Source organism: Acanthisitta chloris, unplaced genomic scaffold (genome assembly GCF_000695815.1).
Source record: "Acanthisitta chloris isolate BGI_N310 unplaced genomic scaffold, ASM69581v1 scaffold2535, whole genome shotgun sequence".
Taxonomy (NCBI): domain Eukaryota; kingdom Metazoa; phylum Chordata; class Aves; order Passeriformes; family Acanthisittidae; genus Acanthisitta; species Acanthisitta chloris.
Window position 1 is genome coordinate 16,117 of NW_008672952.1, and position 8,452 is coordinate 24,568.

The 8,452-nt window shown below is 51.6% G+C and overlaps 1 protein-coding gene across 1 annotated transcript in view; it reads left to right on the forward strand.

Annotated features, from left to right (window-relative positions):
• KCNT1 (potassium channel, subfamily T, member 1) overlaps positions 1–8,452 on the forward strand; it is a 37,001-nt gene that overhangs the window by 2,681 nt on the left and 25,868 nt on the right. The gene's annotated exons all lie outside the window — the stretch shown is intronic.

Consider the following 8,452-nt stretch of genomic DNA (forward strand, 5'->3'; position numbering starts at 1 on the left):
GGCTGCTCTGAGATGGGGATGGAACTGGGGCAGCCTCCTGGCTGTGCCAGGAAAGGCAGCTCAGCTGCAGACCTGCTGCCTGGGCACAGAAACTCCCCTGGCACCAAGTGATAGTGGCTGGAGCAAGCCGTGACAGGCTGAGTCTTTCCCTTACAAGCTGAACTCTTTCTGAGGCAAGTTGGTCCTTTGTTTTTTGGGGATTTGAAAGAGAAAGGTGTGATGGGGAACAGCCAGAGACAAGCCCAAAGCTGTGCAGTGCTCAGTGTTTGGGAGGAAGCTGCTGGCAGGGGTGAGGATGTTTAACTATCTGTTTGGATCCCATTTCATGGGGAAATGATCTCCTGCAATACCAGAGATGTGGGTTTAAAAACACAAACAAACGTTTTTACAAGATAACCATGTCCTGTTTGTGCAGCTCTGCTGGAAGCAGGGGAAGCTCTGACCACTGCCTGTCCCAGGGACACAGTGGTACTCCAAAGGGATTGCAAATATTCCTGTTAGGCATTGGGGTTGGAAGCTCTGGGCCAGGCCCTGGCAGGACTGTGGTCTCTTCCTTGGCCTCTTCAAGTTCTGTTTGCTGAGGTGCCAATAGCTGAAATCTGAACTGCTAAGGTTTGGGAAGAAAATTAGCATTGCAGAAGAGCAGAGGTTGGAGAGGGCCCTGGAGGGCTCTGCTCCAATCCTGCTCCAAAACTGGACTGGCTTTGAAGTTGTCCCAGCTGGCTAAGGACCAGTCCTGCCAAGTTTTGCACATCTCCCATGCTGGAGATTACTCAGCTTCTCTGGGCAGAGGGTTTAATCACTCTCAGGGTGTATAATTTCTCCCTCGCTGCATCTTGTACCTGTTCCCTCTTGTCCTTGCTCTGTTTGTGTCCCAGAGGAGTCTGGCTGCTCCCTGCCCGTCGGGGAGCTGAGGGCAGCTCTTGGATCCTTCCCATCCTTTCTCCTTCAGGCTGCACACTCCCACCTCCTGCAGCCTTGCTTTGTCTCTCGGTCTGAGATATTTTTGGCAGGAATAAATGGGACTTTGCTTCAGCCCTGCTACAGTCAACAAGGTGGCTGGAGTCTCTGCTGTGGGAAACAGCAGCACTCTGCTGGGGAGGGTTTAGTGCAGGGTTTCTTGGAGGTAAAGCATTCCAGGGAGTGAGGAGTTCACCCAAACGTGTCTGAAAATAGATTTTCCCACCAATCGATGTTTGATCCCCCCCAGGGACAGTCAGGTCTTGCTTAAATGCGTTTTCATCACCTGACACTTGCACACAAGGAGGCCACAGAGAAAGGTCCAGTTTGGCTGCTGAAACCATTACAGCTGCTCTGTCCTTGCAGTCAGCTCTCCTGGTGATGGTCTCCACAGCAGGTCAGAGCAGCCTGGATACAATGCCCTGCTCAGCCATTGCCATGCTGTGCTGCTGAATCCCATCCCAGGGGGACAATAAGTCAGCAGCTAATTTATTTATTTTTAACACTTTAACAAAAGCTTTTTCCAACAAAGAGCCTTTGGAGATGTCTCTCAATGCCTTCACTGAATGCCATATGCTGGTTTGCTACCTCAGCTTTTAGTAAGGTGATTTTTGTGCAGAGAAATGCTGTGCCAGGGACATGCCCTGCTGGGGTTTGCCCTCCCCTGCCCTGCCAGCACAGGCTCCAGCCTCAGGTCTGCTGCTGCTTCTGCTCTCCTGGCTGTGGGTGAGGGTTTATACCAGGAATTTGGGCAGTGCTGAGGCCAGGAGGTATCAGGATGGTTTGGTGATGGGAAGATTTCTGTGTCTGTGCCAGACCTGACTGCTGCACTGCTCCACTCCGAGTTGGGACCCTCAGTGCCACTTTGTGAGGAAGGGCAGGAACTGGCACTGCTGTGAGCTGGTCCTGCAGGGAACCTTTAAGGGGAAGACCTGAAAGAGAGCCTTGGGGGGGGGCAACAGGTTTTGCTTACAAAGTGGTTTGGCCTTGATCTGCTTTCCCTCATCCTGAGCTGGGCAGCCCCTTGCTGGGATGTGTTTCTGGCAATGGGTGTCTCTGCATGGAGAGCACCGAGTCCATGCTGAGGTTCACTGGGAAGTGCAGTTGCTTCCTGACAGGGTGTTGATGCTCTGTGATTGTTGCCTAGACTGCAGCATGGCATCTCCAAGCCTTCCCCTGGCAATAACACAACTGTGGGCTGCTCTCAGCACTGGGGTCCAACCACCCAGCCTGCCTATATGGGTCTGTGCTTGGCATCCCCATGGGAAGGTGCCTGCTGAGCATCACCTCTGCTTACAGCCTTGGATGTAGTTCCCTTGGGCTGTTCTTCCAAGCATTGTCAGGCCTTGGAGGTGGCACTGGTCACACACCATTGAACCTGGGCATTTCTTTTGGGTGATGCTGAGTGTGTTTCCAGTGTAGAATCGCTGCAAAAATCAGGCAGGATGTTCAACTACTGAACTCTCCTGTAAGGGTAGGATGAAAATGCAGTGCTTGATCCTGACGAACAGGAAATGATCCCAGATCCTGCTGCCAGCACAGTGAGCTGACAGCTGGCATCCTTTGCACCCAACAGAGCTGTTCATAAGCACAGCAGCAATTCCATCCTGGGCTGCAGCATGGGCTTGGGCCTGGCTGTCTCTTGTCCTGGAGATGGACATGCTGCTGGAAGCCCCAGAGCTCTGCTCATCCTTCCAGTTTGTATCCACTCCCCTACATGGGGACAGGACCCACATCCCCATGTGCCATCCAGGGCTCAGCCCTGAGCTCCCTCCTGTGAGTTTCAGGTGTGTTTCATTGCTGATCCCATGTCTGTGTTCCCTGTCCCTCAACCCCCTGTGCCCAGCACACTCTGGCATAAAGTGTTTGCCCCCTGGGCACAGGGTGATGCCACCCCCAAGCCGGGTGTTGGAGGGGAGCAGTCTGAGGTTGGAAAGTGCTGAGCTCTCCTCCCACAGGAGCCACCAGCACTGCTGAGAATCTCAGTGCCCTATATAGCGCTGACAAGCAAGATGTGATCCTCACCTAAGGATGTCACACTTGACACACGCACTTGGTGTTTATTTTGGGTCCCTCATTCCCATCAGGTCCCATCAGGGCACAGGGTTTAGCATGTTTCTCTCCAGGGGAGGCTTTCTGTAAGAGCAGGACACCAGCCACGACCATCCCTCTGAGTGGGCACACCCTGCCAGCCTGGCCCTCAGGTAAGACCAAGGCACAGGGTGGTCTCATATCCCACCTCCACGCTCGTGCAGTCCTTCCTCCTCAAGGATCAGTCACTTGTCAGGACTGCAGAGACTCATTTAGCTCATTAGCAAAGGCAGGGAGCTGTGTGAGAGCAGCCTCAGCATCTGTAGGACCTTTTTGTCCAGTGGGCAGAGCCCAGTGCCCAGGCTTGGCAGCATATGCCCTCTACAGCTCCCTGAAAGGAGGTTGTAGCCAGGTGGGATTGCTCCCTTCTCCCAAGTAACAAGCAGCAGGATGAGAGGAAATGTCCTGAAGTTGTGCTAGGGGAGACTGAGGTTATATATCGGGGAAAAAAGCATCTTCTCTGAAAGGGTGATCAAGCCCTGGCCCAGCTGCCCAGGGCAGTGGTGGAGTCACCATCCCCAAAGGGGTTTAAAAGACAGGTAGATGTGGCACTGTCACCATCCCCAAAGGGGTTTAAAAGACAGGTAGATGTGACACTCGGGGATGTGGTTAGTGGTGGCCTTGGCAGTGCTAACAATTGGATTTGATGTTCTTAGAGGTCCTTTCTGACCCAAATGGCTGTATGATTCCATGATTCTTGGAGAGGCACAGTTCTCTGGAAGGAGCAGGACACTGGGCTGGGAACAGCTTGTCCAGCTGCAGCCAGTGATGCTGCATTTTTGGCACTGTGCCTGTTTGTTTGCAAACCTTAGGTGTTTCGGTTGTGATGTAGGCTCTGCAGGGGAAGGCTAAGGAAAGTGCTTCTGTGATTAAAGCAGCACCTTGAGGAGGCAGCTGAGCCCACGCTGCCCGGGAGCTGCTGGTCTGTCTGCGCGGATGCTTCGCCGCCGCTGGCAGGAGGTTTTGTCCGTGTGGCTCTTCTCCAGCTGTCAGTGTGTGCCTGGAGCAGGTGGTGGCTTTTCCAGGTGCCTGCCAGCAGACGTGCTGAGCTTCCTCCAAACCAGGGGTGCTGGGGACTTGAATCCCTTCCCTGAGGTCATCCCTGCTCCATCCTGCAAGATGTGCTGCCCTTCCCCTCCCCTCCTGCACGTGTTTGTGAGCAGGACGTGTGCATCTTCCTCTCCCTTTTCCCTTTCTCTTGCTCGTTCCTTCTCCCCCTCTTTACTTTCTTTTTTCATCTCCTTCCATCTGTCCTTCTCACATCAGGCTATTTTGGGCTGAGTTTCTCACTGTCAATATGGTAGGAACCGTGGTGCAGCTCATGTCTTCAGAGGATGAACAGTGCTTCAGGAAAGCTTCCTAAGCACTTACCTTGCTTGGCTCATCTTAGCCCCTCTTCCTTGACCCCATCTCAGAGGCATTTCAAGATTGGGGTGAAAGGACATTAAATCCTTCTCAGAGCCAGAGGAAAAAGCCATAAGATTTAACACCTTTTCTCCCTGGTCTCAAAATGCCTCTGAGCCTTGCAAGTGGTTATTAAACAGCCTGAAGCCAAGTGTGTGGTGTTGGCAGGTAATTTCTTGTGCCTTTGTAAATTCCTGCAGGTTTAAGACAAGGTGTGATTTTTGTTTTTTGTTTGGAAGTGCAGGCTGCAAATTGAATAGGAAATGTACAACCAGAAGTGAATTTTCAATGCTCTTCATTCACCAGAGAATCAGGAGACAGCGGTGAAGGCTCAGAGCTGGCAGCGAGTTCGCTGGGAGGGAGCAGATCCCTATGTGAGCTTGGCTCAGCTGCTGCTGTGCTTTGCTGTTCCCTCCATCTGAGCCATGCTCAAGCACTTGAAATGCAGGGACAGTGTTTAGCCTCAAATTATCTGCAAGAGGCAGATGAGCTAAATGCCACCCAGAGCACACAGTGCCCTGGCAATGCTGGGAGGAGAGCTGGGCTTGGGGCTGGCTGCCTTTACTGCCTAGAGATGAGGGGATCAGATCTGCAACCCGAATTCTTGGGGTGCTGGAGCCCAGGGATGCTGTCTATATCCCTGCCCACCTCAAGGAAGGAGAGCTGTCTTTTCTAGGGTGTGCTGGAGCCAACTGAGGAGGCAGGATGAGGTGGAAGGTGGCTGCTCAGCTGAGGAGCTGCTGCCAGCATGGGTGGGCAGGTGATTGCTCTCTCTTTTACATAAGGTTTATTATGGCTTTTGTTCTAATAATAAATGTGCTTTTGTCTTCACCTTCTAATAAAACCTTTCCATTTCATAAGGGGCTGCAGCTTGAAAGGTGGGGGCAGACCTGTCTCTGGAGCAGTGAAGTTTCTTCCCCCTCTGCTCTTCTCCTTCCTCCCATCCTTCCCCCATCCTTCTGTGCTCTGCCCTTCTCTCTGGGAGGTGCTGCTTGTGCCAGCCAAGAGCTTGGCATTGTGGTTTAATGCTTGGCAACACCAGGACAAGGAGCCTCAGCTTTCCCTGTCCAGGTAGGGCACTTTTCTCCTGGACTCCAGAGTGGAGAGAAGGTTGTGCCATAGTTATTTTCCATGGTAGGAATGAGATGAGTTGAGGTTTCCCTGTGTGGGGATAGCCAAGGAGGTGAAATAAAAAGGTGAATTTGAAGTAGACTATCTAAACCACATCAAGAGCCAGTGCAGTCTTTCTGACTCCATTAAATGGTTTTAGTTGTGTATGTTGTGAATCACTGTCAAAAGGTTTTGGGGGTCTGGAAAACAGCTGTTTTTCAGATGAGATTTGGAATGATTTTTAGTTTTCATAGAAAAACTTCCCCATTTTCTCAGCAGTTGGACTGTGCATGAGAACTTGGGTGTGTGGTGGAGGTTTCAGTGGGACATCTCAGGTTGCTTCTCCCCCTGTGACCAGCACAAAGCAGTTCATTCATTTGGAAGCTAAAACCACCTTTTTATAACAAAAAAAAAAGGTTATTTTATTGCACATGCTTCAACCACAGCACAGAGTGGCCAAAGCCACTCTTGGGGAGGTTTATACTCTGTGCATCACTTTGGACTCCCTTTGGTCCATTGTGTCTTCATGTGAGTTGAGATGTTTATTCTCCTGGTGAGTCTGTGTATTGCCTGTCTTGGGAAGGTGTCCTGGCAATCTCACTGCCTCATCCCAGTGCTCCAGGACCCAGAGTGGTGCCAGACCTGCAGGATGCCATAGAGCTGTGTGATTAAACATGCTCTTGCTGTTTGGTTTTCAGGAGTGCTGCTCTGCACTGAAGAGCTGCACCTGGAATAAACCCCTGTTCCTACAGCCTTCCCGGCTGCCAGCTGGCACCACATTAGGAGAAAACCAAATCATTTGCTGATTCTTTCCCCATAAACATCTCTGTGAGGCATAAAAGACTCCTGTGCAAAACCAAACACAAGTGGAGGGGCTTGAACAGCCCCTGCTGCTAATGTGGAATAATCCAATTTGGCAGGAGGGGAGCTGAGCTGGCGGCTAGTTCCTGGGGCTGTGTCTGCTTCTGCTTTGCAGCTGGAGAAAATCTGGGTTGTTTGTCATTAATAAATGCCAGGACTGCTCCAAGGAATGGCATGGGTGACACACCAACCCCAGGCCTTGCTGCTGCTGTGAGAGGCAGCACAAGAGACCACTTTGGTATGAACTAAGTTACTACTCCGTGAGCAAGATGGAAATGAGCAGGGTAGAGGGGGAAGATGGCAGGAGACCGTGAGCTGGGGTTGTTCAGCCTGGAGAAGTGCTCTGGGTAGACCTTATAGCACCCTTCAGTACCTAAAGGGGCTCCAAGAGAGCTGGAGAGGGACTTTGGACAAGGGCCTGGAGTGATATGACAAGGGGGAATCACTTCATGCTGCCAGAGGGCAGGGATGGATGGGATATTGAGAAGAAATTCTTTACTATCAGGGCCCAGGGAAGCTGTGGCTGCTCCCTCCCTGGGAGTGTTCCAGGCCAGGTTAGATGGGGCTTGGAGCAACCTGGGCTGGTGGAAGGTGTCCATGCCCATGGCAGGGGATGGAACAAGATGAGCTTTAATGTCCCTTCCAACCCTAACCATTCTGTGATTTGATGATAGGTCAGGTTGTCTTTTTACAAGCAGATTATTAGTGTGCCAGGCTGAGTGTGTGGCCGCAGGGACACAGACCCAGACTGGGGGTGCTATGCTCCTTGGCAGGCAGGGACAGTGAGATGGGAACCCCTGACTCTCCCCAAAGAGCATCTGCAGCCCCCCAAGTACTCCCCATGGAGAGCTGGGGACCTGTTTCCTCATTCCAACCCCTCGTGGGAAGCAGGACTGCGTGGGAGCCTCTTGTCTAGACAGCATCACCTCACCCTGCTCCCTCCCACCAGGTCTTGGCATCTCTGTCACACTGAGCATCTCCTGGGGGTCTCCCGGGGTGGGGATGCTGCTGTTGGTGTCTCCAGGACAGCAGCTCTGCTGGGCACATCCCATTCCCCCTGCAAGCATTTGGGATCAGCTCCTCCCGCAGCCTTTGAGCAGCTCAGAGTGCTGGTGGCAAAGTGAATGATGTCACAGGGAGACTGCTCTGTTCTGGGAGCTGAGGGATGGATTGCCTTTCCTTCGGACTCGTGTTTTCATTGAAATGTGGATTTATTACTTTTATTTAGTTTGAACTATGCCAGAGTGCTGTGGGCTCATAAAGCAAACGCAAAAGCAAGGGAAAAAATCTTTATGAGCTTCAACTGCCCCCTTGGCTTGGATGATATTTCTTGGTTGCATTGGCTGACGGTAAATAAGAGAGGAGAGAGCTCTGCTGGAGCAGGGAAGGGCTCAGGCAGCCTCAGCTAATGCTGGTGGTGATGGGACTCAGGGCCATTCCGGGGATGTCTTGACGAGAACATCATTTGTGGAAAGGGATTTTTTTCCTCTGCAGCTGCAGTTGCTGTTTTTCATAGCCGTGCAGGATGTACAGTACATGAGCACAGGCTCTTCACCTCATACCTGCTCTTGTACATCTTCATGTTCATCCTTCTCCCCCTGCCCTGCCCTCGCCTTACCCTCATTGTTCCTTTCTGTTATTGTATCTTATTATTTGATGTTATTATTTTCCCTTCTCTGTTCATCACCTCTGTCTGTAAAACCAGCCTGAAAGAAACTCAGCATTAGGTTCCTGAACACATCCCAAGCCCTAAAAACACCAATCTTTCAAAAGCTAATTTCTCTGCAGAAAGTGTGACGCTGAATTGAGACAGAGCAGTGATGCAGTTAGTGAGACTCAAGGAAAAAAAACAAAGCATAAAGATTGCTTTCATCTGTGGAGCTGAGTCCTTAAAGGGGCCATACATTGGCAAAGCCACCAGAGCATCACCATATCCCCAGAGTCCCCACCCTGGGACCTCAACGGGAACACGTCTTAGTCATGGTGCAACCCCAGACAAGGTCTTGGGTGGTTGCTTATCCCTCAG